Source organism: Hemiscyllium ocellatum, chromosome 24 (genome assembly GCF_020745735.1).
Source record: "Hemiscyllium ocellatum isolate sHemOce1 chromosome 24, sHemOce1.pat.X.cur, whole genome shotgun sequence".
NCBI classification, from domain to species: Eukaryota; Metazoa; Chordata; class Chondrichthyes; order Orectolobiformes; family Hemiscylliidae; genus Hemiscyllium; species Hemiscyllium ocellatum.
Window position 1 is genome coordinate 38,259,924 of NC_083424.1, and position 27,074 is coordinate 38,286,997.

Here is a 27,074-nt window from a genome sequence, read left to right on the forward strand (position 1 = left end):
TATTTACTCGAAACATGAGGTGATGTGAGTATTGGAATGCAAGTAGTAAATCAGCAAGTCCTTACTTGAAAGGTAGACCCACAATATTGTCCTGAAGTTAATCATGATGACAGGGCAAGGAGATTTGGGTTTAACCAAGTTCACAACAAACTTAGACCTAAAGTCAGGACACAGTCGCCAACTTTACCTGGCTGGTTTCCAGGAGGTTGTATTGTCTGAACTCCTGCCTGTTGTCCTGACATTACTTAACCAACACTTTCACCCTCTAGCACACTATTATTACACAAACAGACTTTTCTTTTTCTGAATGGAGACCTCTTGACTATTTATAGTCTTCCTTCCCCACTTCCAATATTATTATAATAAATGAAAAATATGGTAATTGAAGTGTCTTGCTCGTTAATCTTTAATCTCTGGAGATACCAGGAGGGTTGGCAACACCATGTGAGGATGTTGTTCATGCACACAAATGGTGATCTAAGTATGGAATAGACTTCCAGGTCAGGTAATGCAGGGAAAACATCTGGAATCTGTTAAGATCCAGCTGGTTAATATTTAAAGTGGAAGGAATTGGGGATGATAATACAAAGCAGAGCAGCACTTGTACTACTATCCTTTGTGCAATATACATGTGAGGGGCAAGTGGGTGACTTTGCATCATAGTATATTACCATCTCATTTGGTTGTGCTCCTGGTGGATCTTAGCAATAATACAGCACTAGCAGCACAAAATTAAGGCAGATTTGCTGCTGTCTATCCTTAAAGTTAACCTGCAGTAGCTGATATCTAAATAGCTGGTAGCTGAACAGCTTAGTTAATGACAATGCTTTAGAAATCTTACTGTCGGAAGATCTGTAGCAACTACGCACTGTTTGGAGGAGATGACTGACCTGCAATAAAAAAATCATAGAGTACATGAATAAGTTGTATACCAACAGCTGGAAGCAGACAAGGAAGACATTGACTATCCTGTATAAGTTTAATATGTGCCTGCAGGCTAATATGTAATATTTAATAAAGTAACTTTACTGACCATCTTGGTATATTTAACGAGTTTGTTTCAGAAGGTAGGGAACAGGCTTACGGAAATGTCAAACTGGCCTGGGCTTCTTGGGCTGAGTGGCCTGGTTTGGTGCTCTAGGTACTATACGTTATGTAATCATCCAGGGAAAATGTGCAGCAACTTTGTTTATCTTTTGCAGAGACTATAAGTATGGACTCTGCTGCATGGCAGAGAATGTACCACAATGTGAGTGTCATGTAATTTGGAGAATAAGGTTTGGAGAAAAGCTGGCACGAGGAGATTTTGGGATGAAAAGCTGTCAGGCAACGGCTTTTGGGTTTGATTGAAGTCGAGTTACAGATCTGAGCAACGGTTGAACATAGACCTCTAGAAATCTGCAAGCAAAGACAGCAGATCTGTCTCTCTTTCTCACCTTCTGTGAATGGAAAAAAATATCAACACTCAAAGAGGCTAAAAAGAAGAACTTATGATTCAAGCAACAACTTTGTTCAACTTGAGAGAGCTGCCTTATTTGCCCTTGTGGTTTGGACTCTTGATTGAAAGAGTTTGTTCCCTTTTATCTATATTTTCCACCCATGATATTTCTGCAGAGCAGTCTGTGTCCTATTTGTAAGTGAACATGTGCGTATCTTTTTATGAAGATGCATGCCTTGTATATCTGCTTCCAGGAGTAGGTTACAGATAAGAAGTGAAAAATTCCTGTCTACTTGATGACCCATAGCTACAAGTATTTAGAAAGAAGAGTTGATCCATTAAGGTTCAAGAAATTGAGATCTTGGAACTTATGTTCATAGGCAATGAAACTGTCAGGAATGCCTAGTTAAAATGTTGTTATTTGAGCTTATTATAAATATATAATATGATTTTATACCAGATGTATCCTCAGAGTGGCTCATGAATTTCATATTTGTCTGATCTCCTTTGTAATTCCCTAAGAGTTTTCAAATTGAAATTTGAAAAATAAAAGGCAGCAGCACAGTTTGATGATTTCTGCAAGAAAAAAAAGTGAGTTTATTGCTGGAAGTTATCTTGGTAAAACGTGATAAATATATCATCTAAAATGCATGACAATAATTTAAAATAACAATAAAAAGTTGCATATGAAGATGAAAATGAGGTCACTCACCACTATCATTGCAGGTCTGGCACACTTGAAGTGACTGAGTTGAAAACTTGAAGTCAGAATTCAATGACTGCAATGGCTTTTGGAGTCATTGGTGAGTGCTCCCACAGGTGGACTGAACTGGACTGGCCCTGCAAGTGAGTAAATGCTCCTGTGTTTTGCTTTTACAGCATTGTAAGTTGTTGTTCTTGCTTCAAAATGTTACTGTGCAAAAGTGGTTGCCCACACTCAGACCTTGATATAGATAAAAACTTAAACGATTGAATCCCTGCTGTGTGGAAGCAGACCATTCGGCCCATCAAGTCCACACTGCCCCTTTGAAGAGCAGCCCACCCAGACCTACCCCATCCCGGTAACCCTGCATTCCCCATGGCTTATTTACCTAACCTGCACATCCCTGGATACTATGGGCAATTTAGCATGGCCAATCCACCTAACCTGCACATCCCTGGATACTATGGGACAATTTAGCATGGCCAATCCACCTAACCTGCACATCCCTGGATACTATCGACAATTTAGCATGGCCAATCCACCTAACCCACACATCCCTGGATACTATCGACAATTTAGCATGGCCAATCCACCTAACCTGCACATCCCTGGATACTATGGGACAATTTAGCATGGCCAATCCACCTAACCCACACTTTCCTGGATACTAGCGACAATTTAGCATGGCCAATCCACCTAACCTGCACATCCCTGGATACTATGGGTAATTTAGCATGGCCAATCCACCTAACCTGCACATCCCTGGATACTATGGGCAATTTAGCATGGCCAATCCACCTAACCCACACATCCCTGGATACTATCGACAATTTAGCATGGCCAATCCACCTAACCCACACATCCCTGGATACTATCGACAATTTAGCATGGCCAATCCACCTAACCTGCACATCTTGGACTGCAGGAAGAAACCGGAAATCTCATACTTCTGGTGAGATAGGAAAAGCCCTTCACATGTCCAGGGAGCCATTGTCAAGGAGCTTTTGTTTTCCTTGGAAATATTGAATTTAAAAATGTCTTTTGTGATTTCTTCCAGAGACAAGTACAGAATGGTCTCAAGACAAACTGAATCCAAAAAGCTATCCATGTGATTTCTGGGAGCAATTCTGTAAGATTCCTTCTGAAAATTCTAAAGACAAATGAGCTTTCTTTTTAAAAAAGTTTGCAATATTGTAACTAGGCATTCAAGACAGGCACCAAGACTTCGTGGAGAAATGTGACCTTTGCAGCTAGAACCATCTCAGCAATGTTAGCTGGCTGACTGAGATGCATGTCACCATGAAAGCTAGCTCCTCCAGGAGAATGGAAGGATCAGGCACGGATGTGTGTTTTTTATTTGTTTATGCAATGTGAGTGTTGCTGGCTGGGCCAGTATTTATTCTCTGCCCATAGTTGCTCTTGAGAAGGTTCTGTGAGCTTCCTTCTTTTGAACTGCTGCAGTCCATGTCCTGTAAGTAGACCCACAATGCCATTAGGGAGGGAAGTTCAGGATTTTCACTGAGCAACACTGAAGGAACTATGCTGTATTTCTAAGTCAGGATGGTGAGTGATTGGAGGGAAACTTGCAGGTGATGGTGTACTTATGTATCTGCTGCCCTTGTCCTTATGGATGGAACATCGTCATGTGTTTGGAAGGTGCTATCTAAGGAGGCTTGATAAATTTCTGCAGAACTTTCTGTAGAGGGAGTGCCTATCAAATTGGCTGCTTTCTCCTGGACAAGATCAAGCTTCCTGAGTATTTTTGCAGGTGCACACATCCAGCGAGTGGGGAGTATTCCATTACACTCCTGACTTTTGTTTTATAGATAGTGAACTAGGTGTAGGTAGTCAGGAGGTGAGTTACTCGCTACAGGATTCCTAGCCTCTGACCTGTCCTTGGAGCCATTGCATTTATATGCCTAGTCCAGATTAGATTCTGGTCAATACCAACCTGCAGGATGATGTTGGGGATTTCAGTGATGGTAACACTATTGAGTGTCAAGAGATGATGGTTAGATTCTCTTTGTTTGCGTTGGTGTGGTGTAAATGATACTTACCACTTGTCAGCCCATGTATTGTTGCATTTGGACATGGATTGCTTCAGAGTCTGAGAATCCTACTGAACGTTGTATGAATATCTCAGCAAAAGTGGGTAATGCAGATGCTGGAGATTAGAGTCAAGATTAATGTGGGTCTGGAAAAGTACGACAGGTCAGGCAGCATCCGAGGAGTAGGAAAATCAATGTTTCAGGCAAAAGCCCTTCATCAGGCATCAAGAATATCACCATTTGTGACTCTTTGAGCAAAGGTTATTTATGAAACAGCTGAAGATAGTTTGTGCCAAGGGCCCTAACCTGAGGAACTCTTGCAGAGATGTCCTTGTGCTAAGATGACTGACCTCCATCAACCACAACCATCTTCCAATGTGCCAGGTATCACTCTGACCAGCAAACAAAATCCCCCCGATTCCTATTGATTCTAGTGTCAGTAATCCAAGATGGAGGACGAGAAAAATTTATGGCTGTAAGAGCTGCTCCTTTTTTTGAGGTATTTTAGGTGTTGGAGGTGATTTCCTCAAATTCCAGGAGCAGCAATTACTGTTTTATATGCTGTTGCATTATTTTGGAACTTTGGGAAAAGAAAAGTCAAAACAACAGCAGTTTAAAAGGGAGAAGGGCAGACAAAGGAAGCACATGGTGAGGACAGTGCAGGAGAGAGAGAGGGAGAGAGAGAACCTGCACAGTTACCGCCTTTACTGTTTGAATTCATGTATTGCTGGACATCGGAATGCATCTGGGCAAATTAACAAGCAGTGAAGTTCACAACTAACCTTGGAGGAATTGTTGGGCCAAGTTCACAGCACAGAATCAGATAAGTTAATTGTTGTTTTAAGTCTGTCCAAGAGAAAGGCTGCAATAGTGAGTATAGTGGATTCTTTCTTGATTATATGTTTTTGGAGATAGGTCTCTTGATTAAACTTAAAATATAAACTATAGCTATTAATTTAACCTGGGGCAGTGTTTGTAGAAGAATAAGACAGTGTTATTTTCTGGGTCTGTAGATTGTGAAGGAGCAAAAATGGCCTTTGTAGTGATATGTCAGATTAGATTACTGACAGTGTGAGAACAGGCCATTCGGCCCAAGTCTACACTGACCTACCGAAGCGCAACCCACCCAGACCCATTCCCCTACATCTAACACTATGGGCAATTTAGCATGGCCAATTCACCTAACCTGCACATTTTTGGTCTGTGGGAGGAAACCAGAACACCCGGAGGAAACCCACACAGGCAGGGGGAGAATGTGCAAACTCCACACAGTCAGTCACCTGAGGCAGGAATTGAACCCAGGTCTCTGGCATTGTGAGGCAGCAGTGCTAACCACTGTGCCACCGTTTATGGGTTACTGCGGATTATGTCTGCCATAAATGCTGTTGGATGCGAATCTTATCGGATCGAGTGGATCGGTTGGAGAAACAGAAGCGATGAGGAATTTGCAGCAGCAACAGTATGTGATGGATGGCAGTTACAGGAAGGGGGGAATGTCTCAGATGCAGTCACATAGATGGGTTAACTCGAGGAAGGGTGAGAGAGGCCGGCACCTAGGGCAGGAGTCTTTTGTGGATATACCCATTTCAAACAGGTATGCTGTTTTGGAAAATGTAGGGGGTGATGGATTCTCAGGGGAATGTAGCACAAACAGCCAAGCTTCTGGTATTGAGACTGGCTCTAATGTAACGAAGGGTACATTGGCTTCCAAGAGATGAATTGTGTTAGGAGATTCTGTAGTCAGAGGTACAGACAGACGTTTCTGTGGCTAGCAGAGAAAAAGCAGAAAGGTGTGTTGTTTCCCTGGTGCCAGGATCAAGGATGTCTCAGAGAGGGTGCAGAGTGTTCTCACGGGGGAGAGGGGCCAGCAAGAGTTCATTGTTCACATTGAAACCAATGATATAGGAAGGGAAAAGGTTGAGATTCTGAAGGGAGATTACAGAGAGTTAGGCTGGAATTTAAAAAGGAGGTCCTCAAGGGTAGTAATATCTGGATTACTCCCAGTGCTACAAGCTAGTGAGGGCAGAAATAGGAGGATAGAGCAGATGAATGCATGGCTGAGGAGCTGGTGTATGGGAGAAGGATTCACATTTTTGGATCATTGGAATCTCTTTTGGAGTAGAAGTGACCTGTATAAGAAGGACGGATTGCACCTAAATTGGAAGAGGATTAATATACTGGCAGGGAAATTTGCTAGAACTGCTTGCGAGGATTTAAACTAGTAAGGTGTGGGGGTGGGACCCAGGGAGATAGTGAGGAAAGCGATCGATCTGAGATGGGTACAGCTGAGAACATAAGTGAGTCATACAGTCAGGGCAGGCAGGGACAAGGTAGGACTCATAAATTAAACTGCATTTATTTCAATGCAAGGGGCCTAACAGGGAAGGCAGATCAACTCAGGTCGTGGTTAGGAACATGGGACTGGGATATCATAGCAATTACTGAAACATGGCTCAGGGATAGACAGGACTGGTAGCTTAATGTTCCAGGATACAAATGCTACAGGAAAGATAGAAAGGGAGGCAAGAGAGGAGGGGGAGTGGCGTTTTTGATAAGGGATAGCATTACAGCTGTGCTGAGGGAGGATATTCCCGGAAATACATCCAGGGAAGTTATTTGGGTGGAACTGAGAAATAAGAAAGGGATGATCACCTTATTGGGATTGTAATATAGACCCCCTCCCCCAATAGTCAGAGGGAAATTGAAAAACAAACTTGTAAGGAGATCTCAGCTATCTGTAAGAATAATAGGGTAGTTATGTAGGCAATTTTAACTTTCCAAACATCAACTGGGACTGCGATAGTGTTAAAGGTTTAGATGGAGAGGAATTTCTTAAGTGTGTACAAGACAATTTTCTGATTCAGTATGTGGATGTACTTACTAGAGAAGGTGCAAAACTTGACCTACTCTTGGGAAATAAGGCAGGGCAGGTGACTGAGGTGTCAGTGGGGGAGCATACTGGGGCCAGCGACCATAATTCTATTAGGTTTAAAATAGTGATGGAAAAGGATAGACCAGATCTAAAAGTTGAAGTTCTAAATTGGAGAAAGACCAATTTTGACGGTATTAGGCAAGAACTTTCGAAAGCTGATTGGAGGCAGATGCTTGCAGGTAAACAGACAGTTGGAAAATGGGAAGCCTTCAGAAATGTGATAACAAGAATCCAGAGGAAGTACATTCCTGTTGTGGTTCTGTTCGCCGAGCTGGGAATTTGTGTTGCAGACGTTTTGTCCCCTGTCTAGGTGACATCCTCAGTGCTTGGGAGCCTCCTGTGAAGCGCTTCTGTGATCTGTTGATGAAATTGCGGGGGGAATCACAGAATCACAACAATGAGCACCCTAGCTACAAATCTTCTCACAAACTTTGAAAGTATATTCCTGTCAGGATGAAAGGGAGGGCTGGTAGGTATAGGGAATGCTGGATGACTAAAGAAATTGAGGGTTTGGTTAAGAAAAAGAAGGAAGCATATGTCAGGTATAGACAGGATAGATCGAGTGAATCCTTAGAAGAGTATAAAGAAAGTAGGAGTATACTTAAGAAGGAAATCAGGAAGGCAAAATGGGGATGTGAGATAGCTTTGACAAATAGAATTAAGGAGAATCCAAAGAGTTTTTACAAATATATTAAGGATAAAAGGGTAACTAGGGAAAGAACAGGGCCCCTCAAAGATCAGCAAGGCGGCCTTTGTGTGGAGCCGCAGAAAATGGAGGAAATACTCAATGAATATTTTACATCTGTATTTACTGTGGAAAAGGATATGGAAGATATAGAATGTAGGGAAATAGATGGTGACATCTTGCAAAATGTCCAGATTACAAAGGGGGAAGTGCTGGATGTCTTGAAATGATTAAAAGTGGATAAATCCCCAGGACCCAATCAGGTGTACCCGAGAACTCTGTGGGAAGCTAGAAAAGTGATTGCTGGGCCTCTTGCTGAGATATTTGTATCATCGATAGTCACAGGTAAGGTGCCAGAAGACTGGAGGTTGGCAAACGTGGTGCCACCGTTTAAGAAGGGTGGTAAGGACAAGCCAGGGAACTATAGACCAGTGAGCCTGACCTCCGTGGTGGGCAAGTTGTTGGATGGAATCCTGAGGGACAGGATGTACATGTATTTGGAAAGACATATGGTGTACTGGGCTTTATTGGTAGAGGAATTGAGTTCCGGAGTCCTGAGGTCATGTTGCAGTTGTATAAGACTCTGGTGCGGCCTCATCTGGATTATTGTGTGCAGTTTTGGTCGCCATACTATAGGAAGGATGTGGAGGCATTGGAACGAGTGCAGAGGAGGTTTACCAGGATGTTGCCTGGCATGGTAGGAAGATCGTATGAGGAAAGGCTGAGGCACTTGGGGCTGTTCTCATTGGAGAAAAGAAGGTTTAAGGGAGATTTGATAGAGGTGTACAAGATGATTAGGGGTTTAGATAGGGTTGACAGTGAGAACCTTTTTCCGCTAATGGAGTCAGCTGTTACTAGGGGACACAGCTTTAAATTCAAGGGTGGTATGTATAGGACAGATGTTAGGGGTAGATTCTTTACTCAGCGGGTTGTGAGTTCATGGAATGCCCTGCCAGTAGCAGTGGTGGACTCTCCTCTTTATGGTCATTTAAGCGGGCATTGGATAAGCATATGGAGGTAATTGGGCTAGTGTCGGTTAGGTAGGCTTCGGTCGTCACAACATCGAGGGCTGAAGGGCCTGTACTGCGCTGTACTTTTCTATGTTCTATGTTCTCTGTACAAGGACTGGTTAGGGATAGTCAACATGGCTTTGTGTGTGGGAAATCATGTCTCACAAACTTGATAGCGTTTATTGAAGAAGTAACAAAGAAGATTGATGAGGACAGAGCAGTACATGTGATCTATATGGACTTCAGTAAGGCGTTTGACAAGGTTCCTCATGGGGGACTGATTAGCAAGGTTGGATCTCATGGAATACAGGGGGAACTAGCCATTTGGATACAGAACTGGCTCAAAGGTAGAAGACAGAAGGTGGTAGTGGAGGGTTGTTTTTCAGACTGGAGGTCTGTGACCAGTGGAGTGCCACAAGGATCGGTGCTGAGTCCTCTACTTTTTGTCATTTATATAAGTGATTTGTATGTGAGCATAAGAGGTACAGTTCGTAAGTTTGCAGATGACACCAAAATTGGAGGTGTAGTGGGTAGCGAAGAGGGTTACCTCAGATTACAACAGGATCTGGACCAGATGGGCCAATGGGCTGAGAAGTGGCAGATGGAGTTTAATTCAGATAAATGCGAGGTGCTGCATTTTGGGAAAGCAAATCTGAACAGGATGTATACACTTAATGGTAAGGTCCTAGGGAGTGTTGCTGAACAAAGAGACCTTGGAGTGCAGGTTCATAGCTCCTTGAAAGTAGAGACGCAGGTAGATAGGATAATGAAGAAGGCGTTTGGTATGTTGCTCTTTATTGGTCAGAGTATTGATTACAGGAGTTGGGAGGTCATGTTGCAGCTGTACAGGACATTGGTTAGGCCACTGTTAGAATATTGTGTGCAATTCTGATCTCCTTCCTATCAGAATGATGTTGTGAAACTTGAAAGGGTTCAGAAAAGATTTACAAGGGTGTTGCCAGGGTTGGAGGATCTGAGCTACAGGGAGAGACTGAACAGGCTGGGGCTGTTTTCCCTGGAGCGTCGGAGGCTGAGGGGTGACCTTATAGATGTTTACAAAATTATGAGGGGCATGGATAGGATAAATAGACAAAGTCTTTTCCCTGGGGTCAGGGAGTCCAGAACTAGAGGGCATAGGTTTAGGATGAGAGGGGAAAGATATAAAAGAGACCTAAGGGGCAACGTTTTCATGCAGAGGGTGGTACTTGTATGGAATGAGCTGCCAGAGGATGTGGTAGAGGCTGGTACAATTGCAACATTTAAGAGACATTTGGATGGGTATATGAATAGGAAGGGTTTGGAGGGATATGAGCTGTGTGCTGGCAGGTGGGACTAGATTGGGTTGGGATATCTGGTTGGCATGGATGGGTTGGACTGAAGGGTCTGTTTCCATGCTGTACATCTCTATGACTCTATGACAATCAGCCTTGACGTCCAGGTTAATTATTCTCATCTCAATTCTGGAATTCTGCTCTTTTGTCTATGTTTGAAGCAAGATCGTAATGAGATCAGGAGCTGAGTGCCCTGGCAGAACCCAAACTGGGTGTCTAGATGTTAAGTTAATTTATTAATTTCACTGTCTCTCATTTATTAAATAACGGACTTCATTCTCTCACATTTTTCAAGTAATGGAACAACATCCAGAATCTTGCAATCTAAAGGAACGATTCCTGAACTGACCTTACAAATTTTCAATGATAACAACTTGTGTATCTGCAATGTTCAGATCTACTTTAAATCCTAGCAAGGAATTCATCTAGTCCTGGTGGTTTGACATCCCTCAGTGCCACTACTTTTTTCACCATTGTTTGGTCACTTACATTCATTTTGGTGAGTGTCTGTCACTAATCGAAGATAGTTTTTCTGAGCATGAATGGTATGCTAACCTCTACTTCTACTTTAAATGTATCATAATAATTCAACATTTTGCTTATTTCGTATTACCTGTAATCATATTAGTAGTTTTCATACTGTTGCTGACCACCTTTTCTTTCCTCGTGCAGTTAGAAAAAAAAGTGGTCTCCTTTATATCCAATTACAAATGTCTGGCATTTTACAAACAGGCAACAGCACAGACTTGACGAAGCATACTGCTATCAATGTACAGAACTAGCACACATTTTCTGAATCTTCTTATTCAAAGCTTTTTCAAACATAGAGCGATGTTCAGACATTCTGGGAACCAATGTGACCAAATCTGCTGGTGGAGTGGCACGGTGGCTCAGTGGTTAGCACTGCTGCCTCCCAGCATCAGGGTCCCAGGTTCGATTCCAGCCTTGGCGACTATCTGTGTGGCATTTGCACGTTCTCCCCATGTCTGCGTGGGTTTCCTCCAGGTGCTCTGGTTTCCTTGTACAGTCCAAAGATGTGCAGGCCAGGTAAATCGGCCATGCTAAATTACCCATAGTGTTAGATGCATTAGTCAAAAGGAATTGGGACTTGGTGGGTTACTCTTCAGAGGGTCGGTGTGGACTTGTTGGGCCGACGGGCCTGTTTCCACACTGTAGGGAATCTAGTCTAATTTAGGAGGCCTATGAATTTGAATTAGCTATACAATTTTATTCTTAAATGGGGAGAAAAGTAGATGTCTGACCTAACCTACCTTGTCGGTTCTGAGGAAGTGTCATTGAACCCAGAACGCGAACTCTGATTTCTCTTCACAGATGCTGCCAGACCTGCTGAGCTTTTCCAGCAATTTCTGTTTGTGTTTCTGATTTCCAGCATCTGCAGTTCTTTTGTTTTCTATCTTGTCAGGGATGTTTTTAGATTAGAGTTAATCTTGTGCCAACACATTCTGAACCAGAGTTCACATTTAGCCTAAATTGATGGGAAGAGAGATTCTTCTGCTGGTTGTAAGCTGCATTGTTTAATTAGTTCAAACAGTTTTAATCCTGTTTCATGGTCCTGGCACGACACACAGAACTGCCTCTATCAATGCTTTTGTGGACAATCGCACCCAAAATGTCATGAACTGATGTGTGCAAGAGGGAAAAATTGTCAGTTGGGTGGCCTACAAATTGTTTTTTTAGGCTAATGTATGTTGTTGAAGCAGAGGAAAGGAAAATAATAGCGAGAAAAAGAAAGTCTTGCAGATACATATACAGCACTGCTTACAACCCCAAAGTACTTTGCTGCCAGTGAGGTACTTGTGAAGACGCTGTTGTCTTCTTGGAAATTTGGTATCCAACTTGCATGTAGAAAACTCTTCCCACGAATAGCAACGTTAAACTGACCAGCCAATTCTGTTTTTGTAGCATTTATAGATAAATATTGGTCAGGATGCTCGAGAGAAATCTTCTAATCTACTTTGAATAGTAGCATGGGATTATTTGTATCCACCTGAGTTGTCAAATGGAACTTCAGTTTGATGGTGCATCCAACATATTTAATAGAACAGTTCATGCCATAAACAAAACAGCTACATAAACATATGAGGATAAAAAAACTTTGATAGGAAGAGGCAAGTATTTGCTCATGTCAAGCCTTATGAGCATAACCCAACTGGGTTGAGGGAACCTTGCTCTGCAATTAACAGAGAAATATCTGAGAATTCTTCTTGAAATTCTTGAGAGGAGGAAAAGATCCACCCCCATCATGAACATTTCTCCCCTCAATGAGCAGAAAAGCTACAAAGAAACAAGTAGGAGGAAAATTCTGTGTAAAAAAGCTGAGATTGTTTTGAAAATTATTACTTACAAGTTCTAATTTCCATTAGGGATAAACAAGAGGATCAAGTGTCAAAAATATTTGTTTGAATGTCATAAATGGCCAAAGGAAATAAGTAGAACACCCATAATTTTTGTCAGTAGTGCAATCAGATACTGAAGCAATTACGACAATGAACATTTGAAAGTTTTAGCTGGGTTATTAAACAAACTGGCTTCAAAAGGTTTATACACTGCAAAGCTTAAAGCAATAAATTTCATATAAATGTAAAAGTATTGAGTGGAATGTCTGTAAGTGTATAAAACCTATTAATAATCCAGTTTTTGTATGCATATTTGGATAAACTTCAGAATGTGCACAGGCACACTTTGGGTACAAAATAGGGGAAACAAAGCGTGCACATGTAACTTTAATGTAGATGAATCAAAGTCTGCTACAATTCCCTTGGTTTGGGCAGAGATCACTGCAACTACAGTGATGTCAAAGGTTACTGACCTTCAGATTAAGATATCCAGTAAAGCAAGGAAAAGACCAGAGAGACTCCATGTTAAACAAATTATCAAAGCAGTTGAGATTAACTTTAGTTAAAACTCTATAATCAGACTCTGCTCATCAGGATCGTTGATTAAAAATGTCACTTTTGGTTCAGATAACAGGCTGGAAATTATACTGGAGAGCCTTTAGTGTTGAAGATTTTTATTTATTCCAAGGTTATTCGTTTAAAAGTACTTAAAACTTCCAGAAAGCACTGAACAAGAAAAGGAAAAGAATTGCCAAGGTTGCCAAATACAAGAATAGAGTTCTTCTCTGTTGGTTTCTATAAATTATGGGCATTTTTCTTGACTTTAAACACACTGCTAATGTTATGCATATGTTCCTTTGCGTTGCCCTGAAAGGTCATGTTGCTGTTCTGAGAGTTCAGACTACTATTTATTGATCTCCCCGTCCCCTGTTATACCTCAAAAATAGCAATTTAAAAAAAATCTATACAGTAACAGTATGCTTTCTGCAGTCTTATTTGCTGCTTGATTACAACTTTTTAAATGCAATTTATATATCTAGATTTTTTTACAAGTAGATACAAAATTGACTGATTTAGAAACCAAAACTTGCCTTGAAGGGGGAACTGATTACACCAGCAATTTCCATCAAACATACATAATCCTGTCTTGTGTTATATTTTGTAGAATGTGGCAGAGGTCATTGTAAGTGTCCTTACATAGTAAAGCACTATCAAAATTCACATCAAATGGTGATCTACAACTGGTAGTTTAGGTCTCCATCATACGTCTTGCAAAAATGTCTTGGAATCATAGAATCCTTACAGTGTGAAAGCAGGCCATTTGGCCCATTGATTCCACACTGACCCTCCAAAGAGCATCTCACCCAGACCCACCCCCTACCCCTATCCCTATAACCCTGAAATTCCCCATGGCTAACCCACTTAGACAGCACATCCCTGGACACTATGGGTAATTTAGCATGGACGATCCACCTAACCTGCACATCTTTGGACTGTGTGAGGAAACTGGATCACCCAGAGGGAAGCTTCACAGAGACAGGGAAAATATACAAACTCCCACGCAAGCAGTTGCCCAAAGGTGGAATCAAGTCTGGATCCCTGGCTGTGAGGCAGCAGTGCTAACCACTGAGCCACTGAGCTGCCCGATCCCAGAGGAAATGTGGGTTAATTCCTTTAAAACTCTGGGGAGTTGGGTTGGGATGGGATATTCTTTGGAGGATCAGTGTGGACTCGATTGGCAGAATGGTGTGTTTCCACACTGTAGGGATTCTATGATTCATCAAAATTTTTTTGTGTAGATTTGGAGTGCTTCAAAAAACCTCAGTGTATGTGTCACTCTGAAGGCATAGACTACGTGTGAACTGATACAGCCACAATTGTTAAAAAAACAAACAAAACCTCAGACTTTTTCAAAGGGACAAATGTTATAAAAATAGAGAATACATCAGGGACTGGTGTTTATGGATAATAAACCACTTAAACTTGTGGCCCAACACTGATTTCTGCTTGACTGATAAAAGCATGTTTTGTGCCAGCAATAATGTTCATATCAGTGCTCCAAGGGGTAATTCAATTCCTGTATATTTAACAGTGCCCCTTTATACAGTCATTTCAATTGATGTATTTGCATACCAAATCTCAGTATTAGTAATAGTGGGATGGTAACTAGCTATGGCCTTCATGTTGCTGGCAATCTAACTTAGAATTTTCTTCACAGATGGGGGATTTTAAGCGCACATAGATCATAAGTTAACCAGCATACCAAATACGAAGCATTTGCAAGATGTAATCAGTATAATCTTGCCTCCAAGACAGATAAAGCATTATAAATGTTTGTCCTACTATTCTGGAAGCCTCATATACATTAATAAGCTTTTTATACACATCAGTTAGGCAAAGCTTTAGCAAAAGGTTGCATTGCCAAAAAAAAAGCTGTGATACTTTCAACAAATCGTTTCATGTTTATGGATAATAAACCACTTAAACAACATGTGTGCACATATTTTAATCTCTGTATGTACGTAACTGAGGCCGTTTCAAAACGCGTGATTGAGAACAAACGAACACTTGCTCACAAGCTTAATAAATCCCAGCATGAAACTGGGCCATTGTTCTTTGACTACAGTCTCCTGTGTGCATTGCTTGCTGCTGGACACTGTTTTTTCCATTTTGCAGGATGCTCAGCGTTCAGTGTTTCACTGGGGGAATATGGGATTTCAATTCATACATTATTGATAGCAAATTAATGGACATGGACAGGATTAGCACTGGCAGCGTTCACTCACTGGAGTTGCATAGCAATTGCATTTCATCTGTTTTCAGTTTTCCGTTGCCTCACCTCACCTCTACCCTGCCCACCCCTCCCCCCCCCACCCATCAACCGTCTAGCCACCACTAGGAAAAAATGTTTATTTTAACTTGGCTTTAATTTGCATCAGGAGATCAGAAATGATTTGTCGCCTATGACGTTGGACAGAATCAAATGTGTGAACAAATAAATGGCAGAAATGAAAGTGGAATAAGAGCAGTTCTGCTTCACCTGTCTGCCAATTAAAATGTCCATTGGTAATGCATCTCCCTGCATTGATTGATAAACAGACAACAATTCTAAAAGAAAATTTAAAAGATTCAAATCAATTTAGGACATCGTTTTATAGAGTGATGAGCAGATAGTATTCCTTATCACCAATTATAATGTATACCATGGAATGTGGAATGCAATCAATTCCAATTAACTCAGCAAAGGGTGAGAAGACAACACCAACATTCCTCTTCATGTTTTCAAGAGGGATGGAAGTGTCACTGGTTTCTCTGCGGATCATTTTTATACAGCAAGGCGCTCTTGTTTCTTCCAGAAATGTTTGTTTACTCTCAGCAATAAAGAGAAGGTAATTCTTGAAATACTGATGTCTTTGAGAATCGCCATGATTATGTATGAAAGCCATCAATATGCTGCCCACAGTTCATTAATAATAACCAGCAAGGGTACCCGTCTGAATGGACTTGTTTATGTCAGATCTCTTTGCTTCCAATCAGTGATGTTTCAGGCAAGTAAGACAAATACCACAAGGATTATTTTACCACTACAAATATCCATTTTCATTTATTCTCAAATATGACTGTATTTCAATGTCACCAACAATTAGAAATGTTGAGGCTGAAAAAGAGAGCAAACTTTTATGAAAATCTATTCATTTACTGATCAGTGGGGAACTGAGAAGGTCCTGACCAAAATGAGTTAGTGAAACATAATAGCTACTAAGATTAGGAACTGATACTCAGTACTGTGCTATAGGAAGACTAATAGAAAAATGGTGTTCTATGCGATAAACTTCTTGACATGTTCCTGTGTTGAAGCACTTCCAACATGACCAGCAGATCAATACAAAGAATGTTTCAATCTTTGAATGCTTAAAAAAATTACTTTACTGCATGTAAATCTTGGGCAAAAGAAGGTCAAGTTATTTTGGAATAAACTTTGCAAACCAAAAACAGAATACTGATAACATCTTTGTAATTCTACAGTTGTAGAAACATCATTTTATAAAAGGAAAACTTAGATACGTAGACACTTTGGGCAGTTGAAACATCATATCTGATAAATGTGACTAAACCCAAGAGCAACCTGATATAAAGATAGCCATGTTATCCATCTATTACAAAGCAAATTTATCATAAATTATGATTAGGACAAACTGCATAAATCATACATACGGCGGTTTTGTGATAGTGATGTTTCATATAATCATTTGTAAGATCCGAGTGTCATTGGTAAATCCAGCAAATATTATTCCCATGACTTTCTGTTGACTAGGGAGTTGTAAGCCACTATTTGAACCATTGCAGTCTATATGGCGCAGAGCCACCTTCATGCTGTCAAGAATGGGTTTCTGGGACTTTGACCCAGTGACAGTGAAAGAATGGAGATTGAATAGCAGGACAGTAAGTGACTTGGATGAGAACATGCAAGTGGCAATGTCCACATACATTTGCTCCCCTTGTTCTCCCAGATTGTTGAGGCTGTGGACTCTAAGATGCTGCTCAATGAATCACAGTGAGTTGCTACAGCCACTGCATGCCATGGGTGGTCGGAATGAATTTTTAAGGTGGTACACGGAGGCCAATCAATGCATGCTTTGTCCTGGATAGTGTTGAGCTTCTTGAATGTTGTTGGAGCTGCACTTATCCTAAGAAATGGGAAGAAACCCTGATTGCATTCCTGATTTGTAGTTTGTATTTAGTGGACAGACTTTGGGAGTCAAGAGATGTGTGATTTGTTACAGAATTCCCAGCCCTAAACCTGTTCTCATGGCCACAATATTTATGTAGCTAGTCGATTTTTAGTTTCTGGTCAATGATAGCCCTAATATATTGATTGCAGTTGGATTTGGGGGGAGGGCACGACAGTTACCTAATTAGGGAGTTGACCATCATAAGGATTTTTTTGATAGTTTATTAAGTAAGTCAAGATATGATACATGAGTTTATTCGACAGAAAAGTACACAACCCAAAACAGGTTGTAGTAGAGGAGACAGCTGAAGAGCTCATTGCCTCTTCTCTCTTCCTGGGCCATCTCCCATCTGAAGAAGGTAACTGTCTGATTAGGACCTCCTAACAAGGTCTGTCTGATGAAGTTTAGCCTCCAATCCTGAGCACTCTCTTATATACCATATTTCTGAAGCTGGCAATTTGCATCAGTCACCAATTTAATCCTTTCAGCCAATGACCATGAGGCAGCTACCCATGACATTGGAGTGAAGGTTGTTCCCTTGCCCACCTTCATCTGAAGATAAATTATCATTGTTTTAAAACCAAAACATCCTGTTTTGCCCACTACTGCATTGCTAATAGGATACACTTGGCACCAAAAAAATCTTTGACATTACTTCAATGGAATCTCAGTGATCCTGGTGATTCTTGTGACATTTGTTGTGTCTTCTTTTTGTTTTCATTTATTACAAACTTGTTTCTGTAGCTATCAGATCAGATTTTTTGTTACACAGGAAATATCGGAAAGTTCAGTTCAGGGACCCCAATTTCCAAAATTCAGGAATGGTAATGCCATTGAATGTCAAGGGCAGGTGGTTGATAGGGATGATCATTGCTGGCACTTGACTGGCACAATGCTATTTGGTACTTGTCAGCCCAAGCCTGAATGCTGTCTATGTCTTGTCGCATTCAACCAAGGATTGTTTTATTATCTGAGGAACTGTAAATGGTGCTGGACATTATGTAATTATTAATAAATGCCCCCACTTCAGACTTTATCTAGGAAGGAGGTGATTGCTAGAGCAACTGTTGATGGCTGGATCCTTGAATGAGGAGCTCCTGCAGTGATAACCTAGGACTGAGATGATTGACAGCCAGCACTTCAACCATTTCCATTGTGCCAGGCATGACTTCAACAAGTCAGGTGTTTCCCAATTCTTGATCCATTGACTCTTGTTATTCTAGGTTTTCTTGATGTCATACTCAGTAAAGAGTTGTCATGACATCAAATGTCGTCATTGTCACCTCAGGTCTTGAGTCAGGCATTTTGACATTGTTTAGACCAAAGCTTCAAAGACATCTAGAGAATAGTTGCCCTGGCTGAAGCTAACTGAGTGACATTGAGTGGGTTGTTGCTGGGTAATTGTCACTTAGTAGCACTCTTAACAACATTATTAATCACTTGCCTGCCAATTGAGAGTAGGCTAATGTGGAGGTAATTGGTCAAATTGGATTTGTCTTTGTACACTTGACAGGACATAACTGGCCAAATTTCCAAATTATGGGATAGATGCTAATGCTGTCTTTATACTGGAACAGGAAAAGCACAGCAGGCCAGGCAGCATCCGAGGAGCAGGAGAATCGACGTTTCGGGCATAAGCCCTTCTTCAGGACTGAGGCTGGTGTGCCAAGTGGGCTGAGATAAAAGGTTGGGGGGGGGGTGTGGAATTTGGGGAAGGGATGCTTGGAATACGATATGTGGAAGGAGGTGAGGGTAAGGGTGATAGGCTGGAGAGGGGGTGGGGGTGGGGGCGGAGAGGTCGGGAAGAAGATTGCAGGTCAAGAGGGTGGTGCTGAATCCTGGGGTTGGGACTGAGATATATTGGGGGGAGGGGAAATGAGGAAGCTGGAGAAATCTACATTCATCCCATGTGGTTGGAGAGTTCCTAGGCCGAAGATGAGGCGCTCTTCCTCCAGGCGTCTTGTATCATGTGAAGTGAATCAGATTGGCTGTAGACTTGCATCGCTAATGATGGGAAGCTCAGAATGAAGTCAAGGTGGATTCATCCACTCAGCACTTCTGACTAAAGATGGTTGAAAATCCCTTATTTTGTCTTTTGCACTAATGTGCTGGTACACTTATCTCTGAAGAGGGAGCTGAGTATAGAGTCACCTTCTCTGGTTTATAGATGGCCAGTTTTGAGTTACTAAAGTTGTCTATCCTATTTAGCATGGTCATCGAGCCACACAACATAATAGAAGATGTTCTTAATGTGAAGCTGGGACTTGATCTCTTGAAGAGCTGTGTGGCTGGCACCCCAGTCAATAATGCCACTGGCAGAGCATCTGTGGCAATAGGTAATTGAGAACAATGCCAAACAGGTTTCTTCCCTTTTCTCCTATGACCTATCTTAGATCCAGTATAACTGCTGTACCCTTCAGGACTCAGGGGTTTAGCAGATGTACCAATGAGCCTTTCTTAGTGAAGGATGCATTCTGTGTCCTTGCTACCCTCAGTTCTTTTTCCAACAGACAGGACTGTTCTCAGCATGGAAGACCAATGATTCACTCGGTGAGGGAGAGTAGTAGGTGATAATTGTAGCAGAAGGTGTCTTTGCCTACATTTGAGATGGTGCCATAGTGCTTTCATAGTGTCTGTCATCAATATTGACTCACAGAGTCTCACCCACTTGACAGTGATTTCGTGGCTATTGACTGTAAGGTATGACATAGAGGGTCTGACTATGTCAGGGGCAAACACAGAGAATGCTGAGAAACACAGCAGATCTAAAAGCATCTGTGGAGAGAGAAATAGAGTTAACATGTTGAGTCCAACTCCTTCCTCGGAACTCATGTCAGGATGTTGTTTGACTAGTCTAAGTTTCCCAAGTTTTGGCACAAGTTCCAAGGTGTTTGTAAGGAAGATTTTGCAAGATCCCTTGGTTGTTTCCAATGTCTAGGCTGTTGCTGGGTGGTCTGTTCAGTTTTGCTGTCATTTCACTTTCTGTAGTGGTTTGATGCAATTGAATAGACTTCTAGGCATTTCAGAGGGCAGTTAAGAATCAACTATATTGAACTCAATGTGACTCCACACCCATGTCAAACTGGATAAAGGCAGCAGATTTCCATGTATGAAGGACATTATTGGACCAAACTGCTTTTTACAGCAATCGAGGAGATTCATGCACATCATTAGTGAGATTAATTAATTGTATTTAAATTCTCTCAGCCACTATGGTGAGATTTAAATTTCTGTCTCCAGAGAATTAGTCTGGTTCTCTGGATTATTAGTTCAGTAACATTACACAAAGCTGCCATTGTGGAAATGTACAATCATGACTATATACTGACCCTAACCAATAACTATTATTCATCATAAAAATAATATTTCGAGGTTTGATTTTATTTTTCAAAAGGTTTAGTCACTCTATTTTTCTGTTCCTTCTTTTCATCAAAAATGGGACACTTACTGTGAAGACGATACTGTTCACTGCCTTAGTTTACTGTCTCAAAATAATTTACAGTCAAGGAGATACACTTGATGCGCAGTCACTGTTGCTATGCAAAGAAAGAGCTATATTTAAAATGTACCTTACGTGAACTCAAAATGTCCCAAAGCTCTTTACAATGAGCTATCTTTTGAATTGCATAACAACATTATGTTGTAATACCAGTCATACATTCGATAGTGATTAAAGTCAGGCAAATTAACCATCTTAGTGTTGAAATTGGCCAGTTAAGATTCTTGTGACAACTTGCAGAATAATGAGCTTTGATCTTTAGTGGACTCTTCAAATTGACAATGAAGTAGAAATAGTCCATCAACTCTGCTCCATCATTCAGTGAGATCATAACTGACCTCATAATCCTCAACTCCGGTTTTCTGCCTTTTCATTGTAACTCTTGATTCCCTTCCTAATCAAAAAACCTGTCTGTCTCAGCCTCAAGTATCCTTAATGATCCAATCTCTACAGCTATCTGTAACAAAGAATATCACAGATTCACTATCCAGTGAGAAATGAAATTCCTCCTCATTTCTGTCTTAAATGAGTAATCCCTTATTCTGAGTTGAAGCCCTCTGGTTGTTGAATCTTCCACAAGAAGAAAACCACCTCTCTGCATCCACCATTTCAAGTCCTGTAAGAATCTTGTACACTGTAAATATGGTTGCCTCTTATTTTTCTAAACTCCAATGAGTAGAGGCACAATTTACTCAAACTGTCCCCAAATCCCTCCATAGCTCTGATTAGCTGAGTGAACCTTCTCTGAACAACCTCCAATGCCAGAATCTTTCTGTAGATAAGGAGCTTGAAATTGTTTCCAGTTTTCCAATTATGGTGCCTTGTATTGTTTTAGCAAGACCTCTCTTGCTTTTAAAGTCCATTACCTTTCTGTCTTATCTGCTGAACTTTGTGTGCTAGCTTTTTGTGATTTATATGTGAGGACACCCAAATCTGTGGTTTTCTGCCACCTTTCTCAATTTAAATAATTTTCAGGTCCTTTATTCTTCAAATGTGCATAATCTCACATTTTCCATGCTATATTTCATCTGCCAAGTTTCTACCCACTCAATTAACCTGTCTATATCCCTCTGTGGGCTCTTTGAGTCACAGTACTGTATATCTACCTTTCTTATCCAATTCATTAATGCACATTGTAAATAATTGTGGTCCCAGCACTGATCTCTCCAATAGTTGCAGGTTAACATCTTCCAACTGTCTGTCATCTATTAGTTAGCCAGTCCTCTATCCATGTTGATATACTACCTCCAACACCCTGGGGTTATCTTATTAAATAACCTAATGTGTGGTTTCTTATCAAATGCCTTCTGAAATCCAAATATATTACATCTAAAGCTTCCCCTCTATCTTTGTTGCTTGTAACTACCTCAAAAAAATTCTAATAAATTTGTCAGACATGGATTGCCTTTCATGTAGCTATGCTAACTCTGTTTGATCCTATTGTGTATTTCTCAGTGCACTGCTATAATAGAATTTATAATAGTCTCTAACATTTCCCAATAACAGATGTTAAGCTAACTGGTGTATAGTTACCTTTTTATGCTTCCTTCCTTTTTTTAAATAACAGTATTACTTCAACAATTTTCGAATATATGGGGCTTTTCCAGAATCTAAGGATTTTTGGAAAGTTGTTCCCAGTTATTGAGACCATCATTATCTTTTTTTAAATCATTTGTGGGCTGGAGCTGGGAGCTATGAGCTGAGAGCTGAAGGTGACATTTGGATTATGAGCAGCAACTTATAGTCATAGTCATAGATTCATACAGCATGGAAACGGACTCGTTGGTCCAACCAGTCCATACCGAACATAATTCCAAACTAAAGTAGTCTCATCTTCGTGCTGTTTCAGTTCTGGAGATGCACTGTGCTCAAACAGATGGCAGATGTTGAATGTTAACTGGGACCTCACAGGGAATTGACCAATATAACAAAGCGAAATCAAAGCTTGAAGTAGTTTTAATTTATGTATTTAAGCCAGAAGAATTGTGACTACTAAAGCTACAGGGTGTAGGTTTGATTTCTCCCTGGTTATCCTCCCATTCTCTGTTTTAAATATTAAATGAATATTCCTCAGATCCTACTGGATGCTAGTTGCACGCATCAATAAGAGAAATCAAGCAAGATACAATCCCATGTGCCCATGATGTTATACATTGTGGAGTCTGTTTAAGATGATAAAACAGTGAAAACAAAGAAATAGGATCAGGAGGAGGCTGTTCAGCCCTTTGAGCCTGCAATGCTATTCAATAGGGTCATGACAGATCTGACATACCTAGATCACTTTCCTGCCCTTTCCCCATAACCCTGATTATGCTATGCTCAAGAATCAATACATCTCAGCCTTTAATACAAGGTCTCTGACCTCACAGCTCTTTGTGGCAGAGTTCCAAACCCTCTGAGAGAGGAAATTCCTCCTCATTCCACTCAAATTGGAACACCTTTATTCTGAGACTATAGTATCTGGTCCTAGACTCTCCCACGAGGGGAAACATTCTCTCAGCAATTACCCTTTCACAGCCCTTAAGTATCCTATGTATGTGTCCTGATGAAGGGCTTATGCCCGAAAGGTCGAATTTCCTGTTCCTTGAATGTTGCCTGACCTGCTGCGCTTTTCCAGCAACACATTTTCAGCTCTGATACTCCAGCATCTGCAGTCCTCACTTTCTCCTTCAGTGAGTAGAACCCTAACCTGTTTTATCTTTGCTCATAAGACAATCTCTCCATTCCAGGGATCATCCTAGTGAACCTTCTTTGAAGTGCTTCCACTTTCAATAATATCTTTTCTTACAGAAGGAGACCAAAACTGCTCACAGTATTTCAAATGAGTTCTCACCACCACCTTGTAAAATTGCAACAAGGCTTCCCTATTCCAATACTCCAACCACCTTGAAATAAGGGCCAACATTGCATTAGATTTCCTGATTACCTGATACACCTATGTGCTAACCTTCTGTGTTTCATGTACAAGTACTCCCATTGGGGCGGCACAGTGGCACAGTGGTTAGCACTGCTGCCTCACAGCACCAGAGACCCGGATTCAATTCCCGCCTGAGGTGACTGACTGTGTGGAGTTTGCACGTTCTCCCCGTGTCTGCGTGGGTTTCCTCCCACACTCCAAAGATGTGCGGGTCAGGTGAATTGGCCATGCTAAATTGCCCGTAGTGTTAGGTAAGGGGTAAATGTAGTGGTCTGGGGGGTTGCGGGTCGGTGTGGACTTGTTGGGTCGAAGGGCCTGTTTCCACACTGTAAGTAATCTAATCTAAAAATGTCCCTTTGTGTTGCAGCTTTCTGCAGTTTTTCTCCATTTCAATAATACTATTCTCTTGTTCTCCCTTCCAAAATGAAAAACTTCACATTTTTACACATTGTATTCCATTTGCAAATCTTTAGGCCACTTATGTAACCTATCAATATCTCTCTGTGAATTGTTAAGATCCGTCCTGCAACCTGCCTTTCTGCTGATTTTTGAGTCACCTATAAAATTGGCTACAGTACGTGCACTTCCTTCCTTCACATCACGAGTATATATTGTAAACAGTTGTGGTTCCAGCACTGATCCCTGTGGAATCCCTCTGGTTACAAGTCACAAATCTGAAAAAGAACTGTTTATCCCCACTCTTGCCCATGAGCCTTGCCTTAAGTGAACTTGCCAGTTACATCTCATGTATTTTTTCTTTTGATTTATCCCTTAACTGTGCCTGTTTGACTGTCTGTCTTTATGTGATTGGAAGGCTAGAATCAAAAAACATTTTGTTAAGTCAGAGACATTAGATAGGTTATCTTGTGGTTTAACTTTACTCTGCTAAAGCTCCTGTGTTATTGATAAATTGCTAATTATTTTGTTTAAGCTATAAACTTGGTGTCTGACATCAGTCATTGAGCCATAGAGATGTATGGCTTTCAGTCCAACTCATCCATGCGGACCAGATATCAGAAATAAATCTAGTCCCATTTGCCAGCATTTGGCCCATTTCCCTCTAAACCCTTCTTATTCATGGACCCAACTAGATGCCTTTTAAATGTTGCAATTGTACTACCCTTCTCCACTTCCTCTGGCAACTCAGTCCATACAGGCACCACCCTCTGCGTGAAAAAGTTGCCCCTGAGGTCCCTTTTATATCTTTCCCCTCTCACCTTAAACCTATTCCCTCTAGTTCTGGACTCCCCCCACCTCAAGGTAAAGACCTTGTCTATTTATCCTATCCATATCTCTCATGATTTTATAAACTTCTACAAGATCACTCTTCAGCCTCTGACACTCCAGGGAAAACAGCCCCAGCCTATTCAGCCTCTCCCTGTAGCTCAAATCCTCCAACACTGGCAACATGCTTATAAATCTTTTCTGAACTCTTTCAAGTTTCACAACATCCTTCTGATAGGAAGGAGACCAGAATTGAATGCAATATTCCAATAGTGGCCTCACCAAGGTCCTGTACAGCTGCAACTTGATGTCTCAATTCCTATACTCAATGCACTGACCAATAAAGGCAAGCACACCAAACTCCTTCTTCACTATCCTTTCTATCTGCGACTCTTCTTTCAAGGAGCTATGAACCTACACTCCAAGGTCACTTTGCTCAGCAACACTTCCTAGGACCTTACCACTAATTCTATAAATCCTACTCTGATTTGCCTTTCCAAAATGCAGCACATCACATTTATCTAAATTAAACTACCTCTGCCACTCGGCAGCCCTTTGGCCCATTTGGTCAAGATCTTGTTGTACTTTGAGGTAACCTTCTTTGCTATCCACTACATCTCCAATTTTGGTGTCACCTGTGAACTGACTAATCATACTTCCTGTGTTCACATCCAAATCATTTATATAAATGATGAAAAGCAATGAACCCAGCACCAATCCTTGTGGTACATCACTGGCCTCAAGCTCCAGTCTGAAAAGCAACCCTTCACCACCACCCTTTCTTCTCCTCCTTTGATCCAAATGACTACTTCTCCCTGTACTCCATGTGATCTAACCTTGCTAACCAGTCTCTCATGGAGAATCTTGTTGAATGCTTTCCTGAAGTCCATATAGATCACGTCCACCCTCTGCCCTCATCAGTCCTCTTCGTCACTTCTTTAAAAATCTCAATCAAGTTCGTGAGACACGATTTCCAAAGCATAAAGTCATGCTGATTACCCCTGATCAGTCCTTGCCTTTCCAAAAACATGTAAATCCTGTCCCTCAGGATTCCCTCAAACAGCTTGCCCACCACTGACGTTAGGTTCACTGATACATAATACCCTGGCTTTTCCTTACCATCTTACCTTACCAAAAGTGGCAACACATTAGCCAACCTCCAGTCTTCGGACATGTCACCTATAGCTATCAATGAAACAGACATCTCAACAAGGGGTCCAACAATCACTTAGCTAACTTCCCACAGGGTTCTAGGGTACTCCTGATTGGGTCATGGGGATTTATCCACATTTATGTGTTTTAAGACCTCCTCTCTGTAATATGGACATTTTTCACAACGTCAGCTTATATTTCCCCATATTCTATATCTTCCATATCCTTCTCCACAGTAAACACTGATCAAAATATTCATTTAGTATCTCCCCAGTGTCCTGTAGTTCCACACATAGGTGGCTTTGTTGATCTTTAAGGACCCCTATTCACTCCCTAGTTACCCTTTTGTCCTTAATGTACTTATAGAATCCCTTTGGATGTTCCTTAACCCTATTTGCCAAAGCTATCTCATGTCCCCTTTTTGCCCTTCTGATTTCCCTCATGTTATGGCTGTACAGGACATTGGTTTGGCCACTTTTGGAATATTGTATGCAATTCTGGTCTCCCTCCTATCGGAAGAATGTTGTGAAACTTCAAAGGTTCAGAAAAGATTTACAAAAATGTTGTCATAGAAGTTTATAAAATCATGAGGGGCATAGATATGTAAATAAACAAGATCTTTCCCTGAGATGGGAGAGTCCAGAACTAGAGAGCATAGGTTTAAGGTGAGAGGGGAAAGATTTAAAAGGGACCTAAGGGGTAAGTTTTTCATGCAGAGGGTGGTGCCAGAGGAAGTGGTGGAGGCTGGTAAAATTACAACATTTAAAAAACATCTGGATGGGTATATGAATAGGAAGGGTTTAGAGGGATATGGGCCAAGTGCTGGCAAATGGGACTAGATTAATTTGGTCAGCATGGAGGAGTTGGACCGAAGGGTCTGTTTCCGTTCCATACATCTCTATAACATGTTGACTCTAAATGTATTCCTTCTGCCTTTATTCTCTTCTTGGGATTCGCTTGATCTCTGCTATCCATACCTGACACATGCTTCCTTCTTTTCCTTGACCAAAGCCTCAATTTCTCCGGTCATCCAGCATTCCCTACA

The 27,074-nt window shown here is 41.2% G+C and overlaps 1 long non-coding RNA gene across 1 annotated transcript in view; it reads left to right on the plus strand.

The window, feature by feature from the left end:
• The first annotated feature begins 1,996 nt into the window (after window positions 1–1,996).
• Window positions 1,997–27,074, plus strand: part of LOC132827366 (uncharacterized) — a 55,327-nt gene continuing 30,249 nt past the window's right edge. The window contains exons 1-3 of the long non-coding RNA XR_009645990.1: window positions 1,997–2,029; window positions 2,165–2,284; window positions 3,199–3,270. This is a non-coding gene — a long non-coding RNA (uncharacterized LOC132827366). The remainder of the gene's footprint in view (window positions 2,030–2,164; window positions 2,285–3,198; window positions 3,271–27,074) is intronic.